This window comes from Hyaena hyaena, unplaced genomic scaffold, assembly GCF_003009895.1.
Source record: "Hyaena hyaena isolate Hyena2069 unplaced genomic scaffold, ASM300989v1 scaffold_42, whole genome shotgun sequence".
Lineage (NCBI taxonomy): Eukaryota > Metazoa > Chordata > Mammalia > Carnivora > Hyaenidae > Hyaena > Hyaena hyaena.
In genome coordinates this window covers 1,886,437-1,906,286 of record NW_024080674.1, presented here as the reverse complement: position 1 = coordinate 1,906,286, position 19,850 = coordinate 1,886,437, and the positions used below count along the sequence as shown (strand labels likewise).

Genomic DNA, 19,850 nt, shown 5'->3' with positions numbered 1-19,850 from the left:
ATTTTCACTGTGGCTTTTGAGATGGTATTGGTGCCAGATTTAGCATAACATAGACCAATGTTGCCCAAATTCAGTTTTGCACGTTGGTGACAGTCGGTGACAAAGTTGTTACAGATCTTCAATGAAGTAAAGGCAATAAGAGAAACATAGCACACATTTTATAAGCCAAATGTATTCAGTTTAAAGGGTGGGCCTTGAAAAACAGTGGGAGCTACTGTTTTTCCTACTTTGGGGTGATTAAAATGATTTCTATGCGAAGGTGTGTGTGTTGATGATGGCTACATTTTACTTCTCAATGATCTTAGCTTGCAAGAGAAAAAATTGGTCTCCACCCCATGTCTAGCCCTCCCTTCTCTGCAATTTATCTGTGGTTGGAAACAGTTAGCAAAAATATTGGAGACTATGAACACACAGTTTTTTTTTAAAGATCAGCAAATATGATAAGAGAGCACGGCTTTCCAAAGTTCTATGGCTAACTAGGACTTGCTCACATACCTGCCCCCTCTTGGAAACTCATAGACATCTTTGCATTTTATAGGCTCTGAAAAGTACAGCTAAAGAGACTTAACATGGTGTACATGTAATTAAGCATTTGCTTAATTCATCCAACCACAGTATTCTTTTATTTTCTCTACATAATATAGGTTGTTTCATGGCGTACATTTGGGGAAATGCTGCCATACGTGACATATGATACATTCGAGTGGAGAAAATGGCCGGACTAAGAAATTTGGGTAAGATTCGTTGGGCATACGTTCACAAAAGCAATAAATTTGGAGAAAACTTATTTGAAAGTAAAAAGAGATTTGGAGAAAACTTATTTGAAAGTAAAAAAGAGACTTGGACTGGCTGCTGAAGAGGCCAAAGAGAAAGATAAAATCAGTCTCTACTTACAGCTGTGAGCAAAACTGCCCATGGGTTCCAGGCAGCTAACCTGAGTGTGGGAATTAGGCAAGGATCCATCCTGGGGGGTGGTGGGGAGTGTGGTAAACTGGGGAGCACACGCCATGCTGTTCACCTCCCGTGGATCATCACCATTCAAGGAGGTAGGTGTGGTGGTGTTGGGGCATCTTTTGGATTTTGAAGAGAAGCCAGGGATCCACATCTTTTTTCATGAGAAATTTCTATCTGTCTGTCTGTCTGTCTGTCTGTCTACCTACCTACCTACCTACCTACCTATATCTATCTATCTAGAGCATGAGTGGGGGGGAGGCACAAAGGGAGGGAGAGAGAGAATCCCAAGCAGGCTCCACACTCAGGAGGAAGCCCAATGCAAGGCTCAATCCCACAATTCTGGGATGATGACCTGAGCCGAAATCAAGATTGGTTGATGCTCAACTGACTGAGCACCCAGGTGCCCTGAGAAGCTTCTCTTTTTTACAAAGTTGATAATTCACAGCTAAAACCAAAATGTGAGTGAAATATATGCCTGTATATATGTATTTTTATATACGTATATGCTATATATACAATATATATTTATAGGTTGCTGGTTTACAAGCTATGATCTATTCTTCATTAGGAGATCATTGCAGAAATTATCTGATATATAATAATAAAGTGTACTGTATCAAAAATTCCACTGATTTTGGAAATATACAGCATCCTAAGGAATCATGGATGTGAGGCTTATTGTCCAATTAGACCAAGATGGCACTAGTCAGAATTTTCCTTCCCCAGGAGGTCATATTAATGATGTTTGCTTTTTTTTGTTGGAAAAACAAAACAAAGCAAAAGCAGGATTCACCTAGATACCACCCTTGCTACTCCCCTGTTCCTCTCTTTCCTTCTGGGCTCACCTCCTGGGTCTTCCGTGTGTGCATCTGCCCTTGGTATTGGAGTTTGTGGAACAACAGCTATGTGCCGGCAGGTAGATTAAGGTCAGGTTTTATGAGAAGCAGAGAGAGAACTCAAGGGTTTCTTAACATGCCTGATCTAGGAGCTGCAAAGGGATCACAGCTCCCCAGCTGCATTTGTCCCTGAGAGTTTTTAAAACAACCACCAGAACACCGCGTCATCTCCAAAGAGGACACAGGACTCACTCGCAGCCTCAGATTAAATTTAACAATTAAAAAAACATTTATGCCCCTAGGAGAGAAAATTATCCTCCATGATGTTTTTGCGAACTGCCAACATTGTCGTTTAAAAAAATAAGTTTATTTATTCTGAGAGAGAGAGAGAGAGAGAGAGAGAGAGAGAGAGAATGTGCGCAAGGCAGGGACAGAGAGAGGGAGAGGGAGTGCAAGGCGCAAACTCAGGAATCTGTGAGATCATGACCTGAGCCAAGATCAAGATTCAGATGCTTAACTGACTGAGCCACCCGGGTGCCCCCCAACATTGTCATTTGTAACTGGCACCTACGCCCCACCTTGGTGAATGTGAAAGTACACACATTCAGGGTGGCTTGAATTGCAAAGCTGAGCATCAGATATGGAATATACAGCTCTCTAAGCACGCGTTTTTGAGAAGATTTGCTGTCCAAGTCTAAAAGTTGCAACAGGAAGAGGAGGGCACTTTCAGTGGGTGCCAGTACTTCTCAGCTGAGGGTGCTCTCACTCCCTCATCACACTGTAACCCTCTGGAGCCATTTAGCCCTGTCCGGAGACACCATTGCCAAATCTGGAGGACTGGAGCTACCTTGAGCTGGCAGGAAGGGACCAGGGATGCTGCAAAGCATTCTACAATGCACAGCACACACTGCTCTGGCCCAAGAACTTGATGATGCTCAGATTGGCAAATTCTGGCCCATTTCAGGCAGAGGGGATGCTGCTTTGAATTTACATCATGCACACAGTGAGTTATCTTCAAAGCTGGTGAAGAGGGCAATTTCCTCGCACTTCCGTATTTTTGCCAGACCGGCTGGCATCCTACAGAACTGCCGCCGCGCCTCAGCCTGGACCGGACTTGGTCTGAGCACTTTGCGGGAAACTCATCGGGGGAGATAAAACGTGTGGCTCTTGTCGGAGCCACCAGTTCTAGTTACTGTTTCTCTGGACACGTGGGAGCCAGCGAGGTTCTCCTGAAGGAAAACTCTGTGCTCTGAAGCTATCATTTCAAGAGATTTCATTTAATCTAAGCAGATTCACACGGGGACAAACATGTCCTGCATTTACTTCCTCTCCAGCTATTTCCTGGGATCTTCTGGTTGAGGGAAGCAGCAGGGCGGGCCGAATGTGGTCCTTAACCCTCATGGGTCCTGTGATCTAGACCAGGGGTCGGTACGCTTTACTATAAAGGGCATGGTTGTAGACACTTCAGATTGGCGGGCCATCTGGGTTCTGTCACAACTACTCAACTGTGCAGCTGGAGCATGAATGCGGTGTAGACGACAGGTAAAAACATGGATGTGTCTGTGTCCCAATAAACCTTTACTTACCAAAACAGCCCACTGTCCCACTCTATGGTCTACATTAGTGGGATAGATATTATTCCGATAAGTACTTGATGACTCATATTTTTCCCATCTGTCTTCTATTCTCCTGTTTTTTTGTTTTGTTTTGTTTTGTTTTTTACATGAGAATTCATTTGTTATATTTGGGTCTCAGTGTAAAAGAGCCTCCTTCATGATCAAAAATTGTCCCTCTATGGATTTTCCATCATGTTATCTTGCATTTTGAGCTTCATAAGACACATATATCAAATCATTTTGTTTACATATTTGTTATCTGTTTTTTCTTCCCTTGCAGAGAAACAGGGATCTGATCTATCTTTACATCTCTCTTTCTACCTCATGGTACAGGGCCTGGCATTTAGCCGGTAACACATGTGAACACACACACACACACACACACACACACACACACACAAAGCCAATAAAGGAAACTTACAAGAACATACTTAGTGGTGAGATTTAAACTAGTTCGGGGGTGGGGGGGTTGGGGATCTAATTTTAGATCTGGTTACTCTGTCATTGAGGTAACAACTAGTACTAGTAGCTCACATTAATTGATGAATGTTATGTGCCAGGCAATATTCTAGCCATTTATGTGTATTAACAATTTTATGAAGAATTATTATTATCACCCAATTTATAGACAAGAAAAGAACTTGGAGATGAGGAACCTGAGTGAGGTTACTAATAAAATCTGAGGTGGACACCCAGGGAGTGTAATTCTTGCTCCTGAACACTGTAACAGGCTGCTCCCACTATATTTCCCACACCAAAAATATGAAAAATTAAAACTGTTTAAGGGGCACCTGGGCAGCTCAGTCAGTTAAGCATCGGACTTTCGCTCAGGTCATGCACGATCTCCCACTTCGTAAGTTCGAGTCCCACATCGGGCTCTGTGCTGATGGCTCAGAGCCTGGAGCCTGCTTTGGATTCTGTGTCCCTCTCTCTCTTTCTGCCCCTCCCCCGCTCACACCTCTGTCTCTCTCTCTCTCTCTCTCTCTCAAAATTAAATAAACATAAAAGAATAGAAATTGATAAAAATTTAAAAAACAAAAAATAAAAACAATTTTTTTAAAAAATTAAAAAATTAAGAATAGAGCAAAAAGCAAGAACTTGACTTTATTAAAAAATTTCATTTATTGCATGACTTTAGTACATCCAAAGAAAGAACCTCATAAAACTAGGAAAACTTTCAATATGTGAATTCTACCCCCTCTCCCCACCTCTTGGATTCATTCTGGGAAGTTAGGACCCTGAGTCTGTACACGCCCAGGCGAAATTGGACACTGCGGGCTCTATGCTGTGGGGGAGGGGGTACTGACCCCCTTCTGTGTGGGGCTGAGTTTGCAGCAGGGCCGACAGCTCCCCACCTGGCAGGGGAGCGAGCGGGGACTTCTTCAAGCGAAGATCAGACCCAGTGAGAACGCAGCTTTACTCAGCAGCACTACAAACGCCATCATCTATTTGTTGCCAAGAAATCGTCATTGCCGATTACATGTATGCGAAACAAGACCTCGGCCCTGACTTAAGCCAGGAAAGGGGTGAAAACGGGCTGCCTCAAGGGACAGCAAGGGGTTTGCAAGATTGGGGAGGAGTTCAGAGCTAAGGGAAGTGGTGCATCTGTCAGCAACTGTGGGAGAGAGGGGCTAGACCATGACTTTGCAAGAGGCACATGGCATTAGGAGAAGATGGTCCTGAAGGACCAGAATGCCTCTGCTGAGGTGCCATCTGGATGAGCCCTGGGGGACCTCGGGTAGTCTTGGTGCTTATAATAACCACTGGGTGCTCACTTGGTACAGGAGGCCATCCTAAGTATTTTATATGTATAGTGTCATTGTGTCCTCACAACCAACCTACTACTATTAGCCCCATTTTCTAGATTAGAAAACTGAGGTATATAGGGGTCCAACAATTTTTTCCCCAAATCACACGGGAGAGCCATGAATGGAACTCAGGAGTATCTGCCTCTAGGTCTCAGACTCGTAACTGCCGTTACTAGTACGGCCCCAACCTGGCTTCATGCTCATTTTGTAGATGGAGAAAACAAGGCTCGGAGAAGGACAGTGACTTCTCTGAGATTTTAGCCTGGATCTGAGCCCTTCTCTTTCTGGTAGAAAAGCCCCATGGTCCTGTCATTACACTAGGACAGTAGCTGTATATCCAGACTCACTTTGCAAGTTAGCTCTCTCTGGGACATCCCAATTACCTCTCTGAAAAGATGTGATGGAGACTAGTCTGGGTTTGAACCTGGGAAGGAGAGGCACCAGGTAGACCTTGTTGGATAAATCTAGCAAGGCTTCGAGTCTGCTCGGATATGGACAACGAGGCATAGAGAAAAGGCGAGGTTTTGCTCGTCTGTGAGTGCCTTGTATCTAGGAAGTGATATTTTGCAGAGATGAGAGAGACAAATGGGATGGTTTGGAGAATTAAGGCGATTTTATCCGTATTATTATTCATCTTAAGTAATTTCAAGCAGGCATTTGCCTCCCCAGAACCAGCTAGTAACTTCTGGGAGACTGTCCTTCTTCTGGTCACAGGTCATACACAGTATTTCACGTCCGAGGGCATAATATTTGATCACAAACCCTGACCTCTAGTCTTGATGACATATGCTCTGAATTTTAAAAGGCTTCTTCCGGAAATATTTAAAGCTAACCATTTCGTTAAATGAGTCCCAGATATCCAGACAGTGTGACTGGGATAATATGGAATTATTTATGAGGATGACTTGTTCTGAGAAGATTATTGTACTAAAGAGATGGAAATCCCACCTTTTCTCCCCATTCACTTGCTGCGATTAGCGCCGATATATTTCAGATGTAGCCGAGAGGGATAATAGGTAAAGTGGATTTGGGGCCACAGCCATCCTGCAGTCCACACGGATTGGGTGATGCAACTTGCAGTTGCTTTTACGTGGGATCCAGCCTTTGCTTAGGCAGCAAAACATTCTTGTATCATGATGAATTTTTGGATTTAAACTGACTGGGTTCATCCTGCATAACTTAGATCTCTTTCATTTGCTTAATTCTTCCTTCCTTCCTTCCTTCCTTCCTTCCTTCCTTCCTTCCTTCCTTCCTCCCTCCCTCCCTCCCTCCCTCCCTCCCTCTCTCTCTCTCTTTCTTTNCCTTCCTTCCTTCCTCCCTCCCTCCCTCCCTCCCTCCCTCCCTCTCTCTCTCTCTTTCTTTCCCTTCCTTCCTTCCTTCCTTCCTTTCTTCCTCTCTCTCTCTCTCTCTCTCTCTCTTTCCCTTTCTTTCTTCCTCTCTTTATATTTTAGTAATCTCTACCCCCAACTTGGGACTCAAACTCATGACCCCCAAATCAAGAGTTTCATGCTCCACTGAATGAGCCAGCCAGGTGCCCTGGGCTGCTTAATTCTTATCCTTTACTTGGATGGAATTTTAAGCATGTAAGCTTAAAAAATGCTTACAGGGCTTAGGATAGAATCTATTTTGTTTTCCAAACCAAGAACCCCCTTTAATGTCACCTCAAAACTGAAAGGTTTGATCGATAGTGCTTCACACTGATGTTGGAATAAACATTCTCATATATATTTACTGGCTTTCCAGGCCTCAGAAGATCTGGCCCCTAGCTACCTCTCCAGCTTCCTCTCGTCTTTCTCTCTTTTTCTCTCTGGGTTCCAGCCACATGGCCTTCCATTTCTTTGAAATTGAAATTTCTTTCTGCATATTCTAATTTTGGGGGCTACAACACTCTTTCTTCTTGCTTCACCTTGATCTGTCTCAAATCATCTTTTCAGTGATAGCTTAATCTTACTTCCTCCAGGAAGCACCCCCCACCCCCCAGATATCTCCCTCTTCCCCCAAGACTGGATCATGCTCTCCTGTTATATATTATCACTGACTAGTTTCTTCTTTTCTATAGAACTTACATCAATTAAAATTAAGTATGGGTGGTTGTGTTATTATTTATGAATATTAGTTTCCTAGTGGGCTACAAGCTCCCTATGAGCAAGTTATCTATGGTCTCTCAAGGCCCACAACAGTGCTTGGCATTTTGTAGTTGCTCAATAAATAAAAGAATGATAAGTGAACAATAAATGAGTAAATGAGTATTTGGTTAGTTGCCCACGAATTATGATTTGGGACTGTTACAGAAAGGCAACTCAAGGCCATCACAACCCAAACTCTGAATGCTGGTACTTTATTCTGAAGCTTACGTAAAATTTCCACATTATTTTATGCAAGCATATCTTCTATCATTTTTCTCAATCTTAAAAAAATGAGTTGAATCAAATGATCTGAAGCCTATTGAGATTCTCCTCTATTGCATAAAATCTACTCATTAAAGGCATAATATGCCATTAAAAAATCAGAAAAAAATCAATTATGGCAACATTACCCGGAGTGTGATTTGTGGAGTACTAGTTTTGTCGGAGACTCACATGACCAAGGGCAATTGGGAAATTAACAACAAAAAAGTTAAATTTTGTTTGTTTTAGTGAAAGACTTCTAGAGCCTTAAATATGCTAATGTGCATCATGAAAGCTGATGTGGAGGGTTTAAAATGAAGTGTTTTCCAAACATGTTTGACCACAGAGAATCACCTGGTCATAGACCATCTTTCATAAATGGTGATATGCATATGGAGAGACAAGTCGGGAGAAGGAACTGCGTTGATTTTTTTTTTTTTTTGAGAAACTCTACTTTTTCTTCCCTAAGCCAAATTTTAAGAATAATGCTTTCTTCCTTGCATTGGCAAGCAGCTCCCAATTAAGCACCGGCTCTGTTTTACGGTTTGAACATCAATAACTCTCATTAGAATGGAGGCCTGGCATTCCCATTGTCATCCAGCTCTCACTGGGAGTGGGGAAGGGCAGTGAGCTTTGGGATATTTAAGAAGTGGAATGAGTGCTTTAAACCACTCTATGGATGGGGGAATAGAAGTAAGGAGAAGCAATATTCCTTTCTGGGAAAGTAATCAGACTCTGAAATATAGCCTCAAAAATGGACAATGGAGAAAAACTTGCAGGAGTTAGCTTCTAACAGGAGAGAAATAATTCAGAAGATCAAATTGAGAGCTTTGGTTAGCATGGGTTTTGATTAAAAAAAAGCAAAAAACAAAAAACAAATAACTTCAACATCATTCATGCCTGAAACCCAAAAGAATATGGACTCTGCCTGTATATACTTGTCAACCCCCTTGTGAATAATATTTTTGTTGTATTTAATGACCATAGGGCGTGACTCATGAATTTGATGGTAAACAGGGTAGTTTTGTAGCCTCGGGTAGTTTTCACCATCTAAGCGGGGGGGGGTGGGGGGGACGGTATTTAGGGTATAAAAAGGACATGAATTTTATAATAAAAATAGCAGGAGAGTTTGGTGGATGGGGTTTAAATATCTCTGTGGAATACAAAGTTAAACAGATTACCATATGTTCCCTTCAGGAGCATTTGTAAAATGAAGACCAAATGTGTTTTATAGAATGATGTTCTTCATAGCAGATAGCCACTGATTTGAAGCTGCAGCTAGAATAAATATGATACCTTTTGAGTGCTATTCGCAGACACTGGTGACCTATCAATTTCCCTATCTCGGGAAAAGAGAACCAGAGGATGACAGCTCCCTCCCAGAAGAGTGGTTGATATACGTTAAGTGGCTACGTCTCTGCCTCTGATTATTAATTGTGGCTAATATAGGGCAGGCAGATGTCCCCAGACTAGACAGATGCTTCGTGGAACAGGGAGGTCTTCAGGCACGGTGGAAAGAAGCTCGGGGTCTGCGTTTCTGGCTGTACCTTGAGGCCAAACAAGCTTGAGCTTCAGAGACTCTCACATTTCAGGCCCTGGGAGGGGTCCTTCTAACGTGTTGTCATGGCGATACGTATCTGTAACATCTGTGCAAGTAAAATGTTTGCAGCAGAATCGGCTAAGATGCTGTCTATTTCCTCTCCAACTTTGCCTTGGCCATACTTAACCTTTGAGTTGAGTGGCATCAGAATGACCACTGGTATTTTAAGGTCCAGTTACAGGAAGTATGGTTGGAGGACAAATTCCTTTGGGGGTTGGTATGATCTATTTATGTGCTCCTCCGTCACCTCCTTTACAGTCAAGGTCCTGCTAGTATCCTGGTTTGGAGTGGCTTCTAGAAACACCCCTACACCTACTGTGTCAATGAACCCAGTGCCGTTGTGAGAAGGCGCGAGGCCAATGGCAGCCCTGTGATGTGAAGATATCTTAAGGTGTCTGTACTGCCAATGGTCAGTAGAAGACAAATAGGGTTAGGAAGGTAAAGAGTGGCACGCTGGTCTGTGGAAAATTCTTCCGAGCATCAGATATGTACACTAGTAAGTGGAGAATAGGATTCCCATCAACAGTCCACTTGGACACTCTGTGCCCTCAGGAGGATAGAAGGATACTCACTCGTGCAGCAGACACAATTATTAATGCACCATACTGGGCACCTGGGTGGCCCCGTTGTCCGGCTCTTGGTTTTGGCTCAGCTTATGATCTCAAGTTCGTGGGTTCGAGCTCCATGTCGGGCTCTGCACCGTCAGTGCGGAGCCTGCTTGGGATTCTTTCTGTCCTTCTCTCTCTGCCCCCTCTGCAGCTTGTGCTCTCTCCTCAAATAAATTTTTAAAAGATAAAGAAAAAAATAAATGCACCACACGTTATTTTTTCTGTTTTGAGGGAAATTAAAAGAAACTATCATAATGCCACTGTTTAAATTCCTCGCTAATATGACACAGAATACTAGCATAAATGAGAGACCGTAAAATGCAAAATACACCATAAAATAAGAACATCATGACAAACTGATAACTGGGGGTTGTTCATTCAAAGAGTGTTTCAGGTTAGTCATTCCATGAAAAACTTGGAATTTCCCTGAAATCCTACAGCTTACACAGGAAAGAAACTTGATGGAGGCTTTCCCCAAACTGAGAACTATTCTAAAAATGTATGCGACATTACCTCTGAGATATAAAACTCACATAAACATTTGCAAACTACCTATAATAGAAAGGGTTTTGATCAACCATGATGGGAAAGGATGACGTTATTTTTCTATTTTCTCTATAGAAAGATATTTTATAAAATCTCTGTCCGGACAAGACAATCAAAGAGCATGATGCAAAAAAAACAAAACAAAACAAAATAACAGAAACAAAAACAGAAACAAAAAAAGCCCCCACAAAAACAAACAAAACCAAAAAAATATAGGAAAAATCTTTCCGAGATGTCAGGCTGTTACTAAAATATTGAGTTATTTTTTCAGATTTTGGCGTGTGTGTTTGTGGTTTTAGCTCTTTAAAATTTATAATTCAGCTGCATGTATTTTCTCATTCCCAATAGTTACTTTCTTGTGTAATTTTGTTTCAGTAATTTGGAATTCTTTTTTTTTTTAATTTTTTTTTATAGTTCATTTATTTTTGAGACAGAGACAGAGCATGAGCAGGGGAGGGGCAGAGAGAGAGGGAGACACAGAATCCGAAACAGGCTCCAGGCTCTGAGCTGTCAGCACAGAGCTCGACACGGGGCTTGAACCCACAAACCGTGAGATCATGACCTGAGCCGAAGGTGGACACTTAACCGACTGAGCCACCCAGGCGCCCCTGGAATTCTTTTTTAAAGGAGGATCCAAACGGAAGAAGTTTTAACATCAACAAAACCACACGACACTGGATACTTCAGCCATGTTGGCCTCAGTTTTCTCACCTGTAAAATGGGTGGCAATAACACGAGGTGAGTGGTTGTAGAGAGAACATCGACAGGCTAAGGCACTGGAAAGGGCTTAGGTGACAAAAGTCACAAATCTAGAGTCTGCAAAACCTGGGAACAAGACCGCAGGTGCCAGGTCACCCCCTGTCCTCATGCAGCAGCTCAACGCCCGTGAAGAACTATGTGACATCTGTGTGGTTCTTGTGGGATCAGCTCACCTCAGGGCCTCTTCTCCAGGGTCTTAGGGGGCTGTCCTCGAGGAGGTGGGGGGACAGTTCCTCGGTACTTGTCTGCAGGTTCTCTCTCCTTCCCTCTTTCTTGTGCCACCTTGCACTTTTTCTGAGAGACAGAGGTGGGAACGAGGCAGAGGCTACCTTCCACCTGCTTCTGCGGTTCCTTCTGGAAAGCGCGGTCATGGAAGACTGCGGTTTGTAGGCAGGTCTTAAAAGCAGTGCCATTATCTGGATGCGGATTTTGCGGGTGTCGCAGGCGGACGGCCAGGCCCCTCTGCTATTGCCAGCGCAGACGTGGCCCGGGGACCCTGGAGCTGGCCGTCGTGAAGCAGCTTCTTAATCCCGGGTCAGGAAGTGGTTTTGGAGCCAATAGTTCTGGTGGCAGTTTCCTGATTCTCCACATCCCTGATGTCTGCGGGCCGGCCCTGCAGCGCGGATTCTGGAGCCATCCTGGAAGGTGACCTCCGTTCCTCCAACAACCGTCATGCGCCTCGGTGCGTTCATCTTTTGTGCTTCCCAATCTGGACTGATGCAGGATGATGTGCAGAGAGTTCTTTTTTTTAATGTTTATTTCTGAGAGAGACAGAGAGACAGAGCATGAGTGGGGGAGGGTCAGAGAGAGAGAGGGAGACACAGAATCCGAAGCAGGCTCCAGGCTCCAGGCTCTGAGCTGTCAGCACAGAGCCCGATGCGGGGCTCGAACCCACAAACCAGTCAACCGACTGAGTCACCCAGGGGCCCCGACATGCAGATAGCTCTAATGCATCGTTCAGAGATTTCCTCTACTGTCGTGCAAAGTAGAGAGAATCAGAAAGTTACTTCTATCCGAATATGGCCTAGAAGTGTCAGGGGCTTGCTGACCGGGCCTTGCATTTTGTGGCGAGGAGAGGTAATTTCAACTCTCCTGTTCAAGACTGAATAAGGGCATATTGTTGTATATCCATATAGATAGGGAACAGTGACCGGTGATCAGAAACCCAGTCTCTGGAATTTAAGTGTCAACCTCAAGGAAAGGGAAGAGGTGAGAGCCTGAATCAATTAAGTTTCTTTCACTTGGTGACAAAAGGCTTGCCATTGAAATAAAGTGCAGAGATAGAAAAATAAATGTTGCACTCCTGAGCACACGCATTGCCATCAAACCGGTACAGGATACAAGCCGCCATATGTTGAGGGTTAACACACGCAGTTACCATAGTTTACATGCCTGCCTTCAATTCAGTCATTCTAGTTACTCCTCACAGAGACCCGATAAGGTGGGGGACGGGCTAATATCATTTCTGTGTAAACCCGGGGAAGGGCGCCGGAACTCAGGCAGGCTACCAGGTGATCCACAGCTAATAAGGGAACTAGATAGAATTCAGACTTAGGATTTGCATAAAGAGCAATATGGGGAACACGTCAGGTGCAGGAGATGTGTGACAAAAAGATTTGGAAAGGGAAGGGGAGTTAGTTGATTTTTGAATAGTTGTGGCCAATATGATCCTGGTGCCTGGGAAGGATGCCGAACTCTCTAAGAGAATCACTAAGTAAGAAGAGACACGTGTTTTTCTGAGTGGGTAGGGGTGGCTCTCTGTCCTATTCCCCTGGGTCGCCATGGCCGCCGCGAGGACCCCTTTGTTCTCTCTCCTGCCATACGGGTGCAAGCAGGATCGTCCAGGACCAAATGGGTCCACCGCACATCCACCTGTTTAGTCGGACGTCAGAGCCCAGAGAGACGCCCCTCAGACACTGGTGGAGAAAAATGGGGCATCTTCCTCTTTCCTGAGCCACAAACAGATGCAATGGGAGAACATGGCCCCCACGTGGGTGTCCGGAGTGATCGCTGCACTCCTGTGGCTGCAGAAAAAGGGCGAGTGAGGGTCCCTGCAGCCTCCTGCCTGGTTCTGAGTCGCGCCCAGGGAAGGCCCCCGGCTCCACTGTTCGTCATTCCCTTTCTTGTGACCCCTCACTGTCCCACACGTTTGCCCCTTTGCTCCTTTTAACCTTCTCTGCCAGAGTCCGAGAGGTGCTGTCTTTAAGACCTCAGGCTCTACCTGGATTTGAACCCTGGTCACACTTATCGGTGATACAACCCTGGGTAAAGATGGCCCCTCTCTCTATCTCAGTTTCCATATCCTCACCTGTAAAATGGGACAGATTTTACTCATAGGGCTTTTATGAAGATTCCCTGATTTAATACAGGTCAGTGCTTGAACCACCACCTGGGACAGGGGTGCCTGGGCGGCTCAGTCGGTTAAGCATCTGACTTCCGCTCAGGTCATGATCTTGCAGATGTCGTGGGTTCAGGCCCCACATTGGCGCACTGCTGTCAGCACAGAGCCTGCTCTGGATCCTCTGTCTCCCTCTTTCTCTGCCCCTCCCCCACTCACGTGTGCACGTGCTCTCTCTCTCTCTCTCTAAAATAAATAAACATTTAAACAAAAAAAACACCACCTGGAACATAGTAAAAGTTCATCAAATCTTAGCGATTTTCCCCATTCGTTTTCAAACCATGTGCTCCCAACCTCTCACATTTATGTCCCATTTTCATGATTTTTGCCACATCAGCACCTGCAATAGTACTGTATTTGCTTAATAGTTTTATTTAACTTAATTCATCCCATATAACCGTATCAATGATATAAGCGATTTAAAATGCGGGTTAATTTTTTTTCCTAACATCCTTTTCTTTGTCCCTTAGCAACTAAAATTTAAAAGTTAGTTTACGTATTCCTAAACTCCCGTGTACCGCCAGTGGGCTAAGCACTACACTTCAGGAAATACTTGGGTGCATAATTGTTTTTTACACGTTGACTTATTTTATTAACTCATTAATTTACTAATTCCTCTAGTTATACATTCAAGGACTCACTGAGTCATTAATGACGGGAATTGTTTTTTGACAGCCATGTGCCAAGTACCTCGTGTGGGCAGGCCCTGTGCTGGACCCTGAAGGGACGCAAACACGCCCCAGGTAAGTCCTTGACCATGGGAAGCTCACAGTCCGATGAGGGAGGGAGCCAGTCGCGCAAATAAGCAATCGCAGTGTCTTGTGACAAGCCCCTAAGAGGGTGTGCGGGACACGGCATGGGGGCCCCAGGGGAGTCAAGGCTCCTGCAGCCAGATGATTCTCCAAGGACACAAACTCAGCCTCCCCACTCCTGACAAAACAACACTGGTCATGAGCAATAGTTCCTGCTTGTTGTCAAGTGGTGTGAACATCAACAAGGCAGGACTTCCCGTGCGGGGTTAGACAACACAGAAAATGGAGGCAGAAAGGATTCTGGCTAAAATGAAGATATTTCAGCCAGTCCTCCCTCCCTCCCTTCCTCTCTCCTTTCCTTCCTCCCTCCTTCCCTTCCTTCCTTCTTTCCTCTCTCCATCCCTTCCCTCCCTCCTCCCCCCTCCCCCCTCCCCCCTCCCTTCCTTCCTCCATCACTCCCCCCTCCCTCCACACATATTTATTGAGCACCTACCTTGTGCATGAGCCAGAGAACATAGTCTCTGCCATCACAGAGTTTAAAATCTTGCATGAGGACCGGATGTTATGGTACAAACAACCACACAGAGGATAATTCTGATCATGGCAATTGCCAGGGAGAACACAGGGTTATGAGAGCATCTAGAAAACTCCAAGTAGACTAGGCAGTTAAAAGTGTCAGCTCTGAGAAGGTGACATGTAAGGGAAGGAAGATCCCCAGAACAAGGAGGAACTAGCTGAGGTGTGGGAAGAGCGGTGTTCTGGGCAGAGACATCTCAGCATGTTGGGATGGCTGGAAATGGAATGAGATCCACAGTTCTGAGGAATGCAGAGATCTCTTTGCTGGATGTTAGTGACAAGACCTCGAAGGAGGAAACCAGGAGATGAGGCTGGGGGCACAGGATGTTGAAGATGACCTGGGGCACCGTAGACACACTATTGCCCACCACCGTCCTCGGTGTAAGGAGAAAAAGTGTGAAGGTTCTAGACAGGGGAGATCCCAACTCGATTCTCATTGAGAAATCCTCACTCTCAACTGCGGTGTGGAGAATGCATTGGCCAGGGCGTGCACTTGGACAAGCGTGCTCAAGTCAAGGGTAGAAAGAATGAAAAAGAAGGGGCCTCAAAAGAAGAAGCAGGGTAGAAAGAAATTCCAAATGGATTCCCTAAGAGAATTAATTGCCAAGGGGATCCCCCGGAGACCCAGTGGGCAGGGCCACGGTGGAAACCAATGTCACGGCTATATTTAAAGTTGCCTTTGAACTCCATGCTGCGGGAAGAGCACAGGCTTTGGAGCAAAGCAGACGGAGGTTCACACCCTGCCTCTACATCTTTGGCTGTTTAACCTTAACCTCCCAACCCCCCATTTCATCATGTACAGATAGACACGTAACAACACTGCCCTCGTAGAGCCATTGTAAGGCTTCGACAAAGAACACACGGAATTTCGGGCACATAGTAGGCGATCAGTAAAGTGGAGTGTACCGTAGTGCTGTGTCACATTCTGTTTTGTGCAGATGCTGTAGGACCCAGGGCTTCTTTCCAGGTTTACCGGGAATTCTAAAGAAGCCGCCATACTGTGAAAATATTCTTTCTGATATGCTGCACATTCTAGTAAATGGCATTATTCATGGATGTGTCAAAGCCATAAAATAGGAGATTTTGAGGCGATCACAGCTGTGAATGATTAATATTTTCATCCCAAGATGCCACGGAGGTAGCAAGGCTGTGTTAATTATTACATGCCTGAGCCTCGTACTGTGGGCTCCCTCCCCAAGTGCCTGTTAATTTGCTCATATGCTGTGCAGTGAATGGGACTAGGGGACTCTCCCCTCAGAAAACACGGTGGCTCTCTGTCAGTCCTCATGTCCCCAATAACTGCTTTATACTTCTGCAGGAGGGGAAAAAAATCCCCAAATCCTATAACAATGATGGCTTTTAAGCAGAAATGCTGAAGAAGTGCTTTATCAAAGATGGCTTTGAGCTTTCCTTTTTGTCTCCTTTTTATTTATCTTTTCCTTAATTTTCTCTTAAAAATTTTAGATGCACTGGAATTGTGAATACCCCATATGCAAATACAGCCATCTCTTAAATTGTTTTCCGTTGGTATTAAATCTTAAATTTCTTGAGTCCTCTCCCTATCATATTTTAAATGTATTTTTATGTATAGAAACATTTTCCTTTTGCAGTTTTGACCCAAGAACAGCAGCTCTACCTCCCTGTAAATATTTGTTTGGCCTTCGGTGTTGTTATTTCTTTATTTTGAGGACATTGGGTTCATATCTTTACCTCCAAAACCCCTCTTAAAAACACAGGTAGATTTTTAAAAATTAAAAGAAAGAAGAAGCAAGGGCCAAGAGCTATGCCCTCATCGTCCACGTGAATGCGTGAATTTCTCTAAACCCCAGTGTGTTCTTAGACACCGAACCAGTTCCTCCTGCAATTTCCGTAAATCTCTCTATTCATATGATTTCACTAGGATCCGTCTCTGTTGAAAAATCTAGTTGAGGCTGCCTGGCAGTCTGAAAAGAGGAAGATCTATTAATTTCATCATTTGTATGAATCATGTCTAAATGATCTCAGCAGAGAAAATGTGTTAGCCATTTAAATCTCATCATTACATATTATATAATAATTACTGCTAATTCTAGTTTGGATGGGCCACAGTCTGGCTTTCCATCCCCTTTTGCAAAGTGGAGGGTAAGGTGACCTCACCGAACGTAGCCCCTCCAGCCTTATCGCCTTCCCTTGCCTTCCTCATTATGGACTTAATAGCCACATTCAACACTGAGCGTCTGGCCAACTTAAGGTCTGTTTTGTGCTCGTAATTAGTATTCATTTTGTGAACGTGGAGTTCACCCTCAGCCCAGATCGGAGCCTCATGCTAATCACTGCGGTGTCTTCCCCTCTTTGCTTCTGATCCGTCTGCATCGTGACGCTTGTCCCTACCTCATCTGTTGCGCGTACCAGCAACGCGGGCACCTCCGCACCGCCCGGTGTCAGAATTAGAAACTTTGGGCAGATCCGTAATCACACCGTTCTCATCAGCTCTGTGCATGTTATTCATTTCATTTCCACATTCGAACCGTTAATATGCCTTAATTTCTCTCACTTTGTGAATATTTAATTCCTCCCTTTTCAACATCATTTTTAGGTTGTGTGAATCATTTTCAAAGCCTTTGCTCTTCTCCCCGCACTATCATCTGCATATTTTATGAAATGGCACGGTTGAGTCTCGGAGGGCTCTTGATAAAAATGGAACTGGCAGCCTGCTCATTAGCTGTTTACCTGGAGCTGTGTGAGTCCCCGATAATGGCGCACTCCCGATAATGGCGCCTCCCATTTGGATTCGAATTAGGATTCTCTGACAAATAACAACCAGAAGCCTTCTCGGGGACGTCGCCTGTCTTCCAGTGCCCTCCTTGCCTCCTTTGCAGAGTTTCTGGGAAACTTGCTTTGGGGGGCTGTCCCAGGGAATGTTCCACCCTGACTTCAGAGGCAGCTTAATTTTTGAAGTGGAAACACAAAAGCTTTAGCAAATTAGCACCTCCAAGGAGGGTGAGATTCCCCAGAAAGGACACATTCTAAAGGTCAGGTTATTTGACCTTCTGGAGTTTTGCAGATGACAGAAGCCACTTCTCTGCTTTAACCAGGTGGCCAAGGGCCCCATTTTGTCTGGGGCTGGGGTTCCCTGGGGCAAGGGCCCTATGGTTTTGAAAGCAGGGAAGGTCCAGGCAAATGAGGATGGCTTGGTCACCCTCATGATCAACTCCATGACTTGTGTGCCGCTCCCGGCCTTGAAAGTTGCTGGGATGGTCAAGGGATTCTAGAGATGAGCCTCCTGTGTTTGTCCCTGAAGAAGCCAAGCAAAGGGCACAGAACACCGACCTGTGGTCCGTGAACTTAGCTTGAACACTATTTTTGTGAACTGACAACCTACATTTAAAAATTAGGAGATTCAGCGGTGCCTGGGGGGACTCGGTTGAGCATCCGACTTTGGCTCAGGTCATGATCTCACAGTTCATGGGTTCAAGCCCCGCATTAGGCTCTGTGCTGACAACTCAGAGCCTGGAGCCTGCTTTGGATTCTGTGTCTCCCTCTCTCTGCCCCTCCCTGGCTCACTTACTCTCTCTCACGTGCTGTCTCTCAAAAACAAGTAAACATTTTTTAAAAAATCAGGAGATTCAAGGGCACCTTGGGGGGGGGGGGGGCTCAGTCAGTTAAGCATCCGGCCCTTGATTTGGGCTCTGGTCATGATCTCACAGTTTATGAGATCAAACCCCGCATCTGGCTCTGTCTGGGCTGACTGCACAGAGCCTGCTTGGGATTCTCTCTCCCTCTCTCTCGGCCCCTCCCCTGCTCATGCTCACTCTCTCTTTCAAAGTAAATACATAAGAATCAGGAGATTCTTCTATAAATATCTGAGATTTTCACTTCTCTTGAGAAGCCAAAGACATGGCTACTCTGTGTCCACATTCTTTATGGGAATGATTGATCAGCTGGAGCGGGGCAGTGACTGTCCCTTTAGGTGGGGCACCTGCTTCCCAGTTTTACAATCCTCCCCAGCCGGCTCCATTCAGTCTGCATAGCAATCCTGTCTCTGTTTGCATTTGACTGTGTAACCCCGGGTAAAACTGAGTGCTGGCAGCAGAGACAAGCCTCGGTTCTGTTACCTCTGAGCTATCTGACTTTGGGCAAGATAAGTAAACATGCGGGGTCTCAGTTTTCTCATCTGTGACCCGAGGATAATAGAAGTGTACTGGTCTAGTATGTTGTAAGTACTAAGCTAAATAAAATATGTACATTGCAAAAATGCAAAGAAACAGTTTAGTGATGGCCTGGTCCAAGTAAGCGTTCATTAAAAGTGCTCCGTTCTTTTACCTTTTATTATGTGATCATTAGTTTTGCAGAAAAATAAACTGGAACCCACAATTGCCTGGTGAGCCTCTTAGAATAGAAATAGAAACAGTGTGGATGAAAACAATAAGAAGGGGATATTATTGGCATTGAGGAAAGTGATTTCATGATGTCTGCAGGATCCAAATATTGAGGTGGACCGAGCAGCTCTGGGTGACCACCTGCACCATTAATGATATCGCTGACTGGGGCACAGGAAACAGAACATTCCATTCTTCACATGCAGGTAATCTTGTGTTCTTCCTCGCATTAGCAAATCCTCTAACACCTTTATGAATTCAACAAACCTATACTTTTTATACAAACTGAATTTCTTTGTAGTAGAAGTTGTTTCCTGAAGATTTTCTCCTGTTGAAATGGCTTTATCCTATAGTAGCCTTGCGACGCTGGGGCTTTTATCACTGGGCAAAAATGATACGTTATTAATACCTTGGATTTACGTAGCGTTTTTCTTCCGAACAGTTCAAAGCTTCTAGATGTTCTCAAAGAAATGGTATTTGATGTTAGTGAAGAAGATGTTACATGACAGGAAATAACTGTCTATCTTATTAAGATTGTCCCCCCACCCACGGCTTTTAAAACAGACTATTGTAATGCTACGGGCTCAGAGCTTTCCTAAGGAGATAATTTGGGAAGCTCTGCGGTTTGGTGGAAAGCATTTTTTATTCTGAG

The 19,850-nt window shown here is 44.6% G+C and overlaps 1 long non-coding RNA gene across 1 annotated transcript; it reads left to right on the top strand.

Moving 5' to 3' along the window:
- The first annotated feature begins 649 nt into the window (after nucleotides 1–649).
- On the top strand, nucleotides 650–19,400 carry LOC120230456. The gene is made up of 3 exons (XR_005528025.1): nucleotides 650–734; nucleotides 14,188–14,255; nucleotides 19,298–19,400. It is a non-coding gene; the product is annotated as an uncharacterized LOC120230456 (long non-coding RNA).
- Nucleotides 19,401–19,850: the final 450 nt, after the last annotated feature.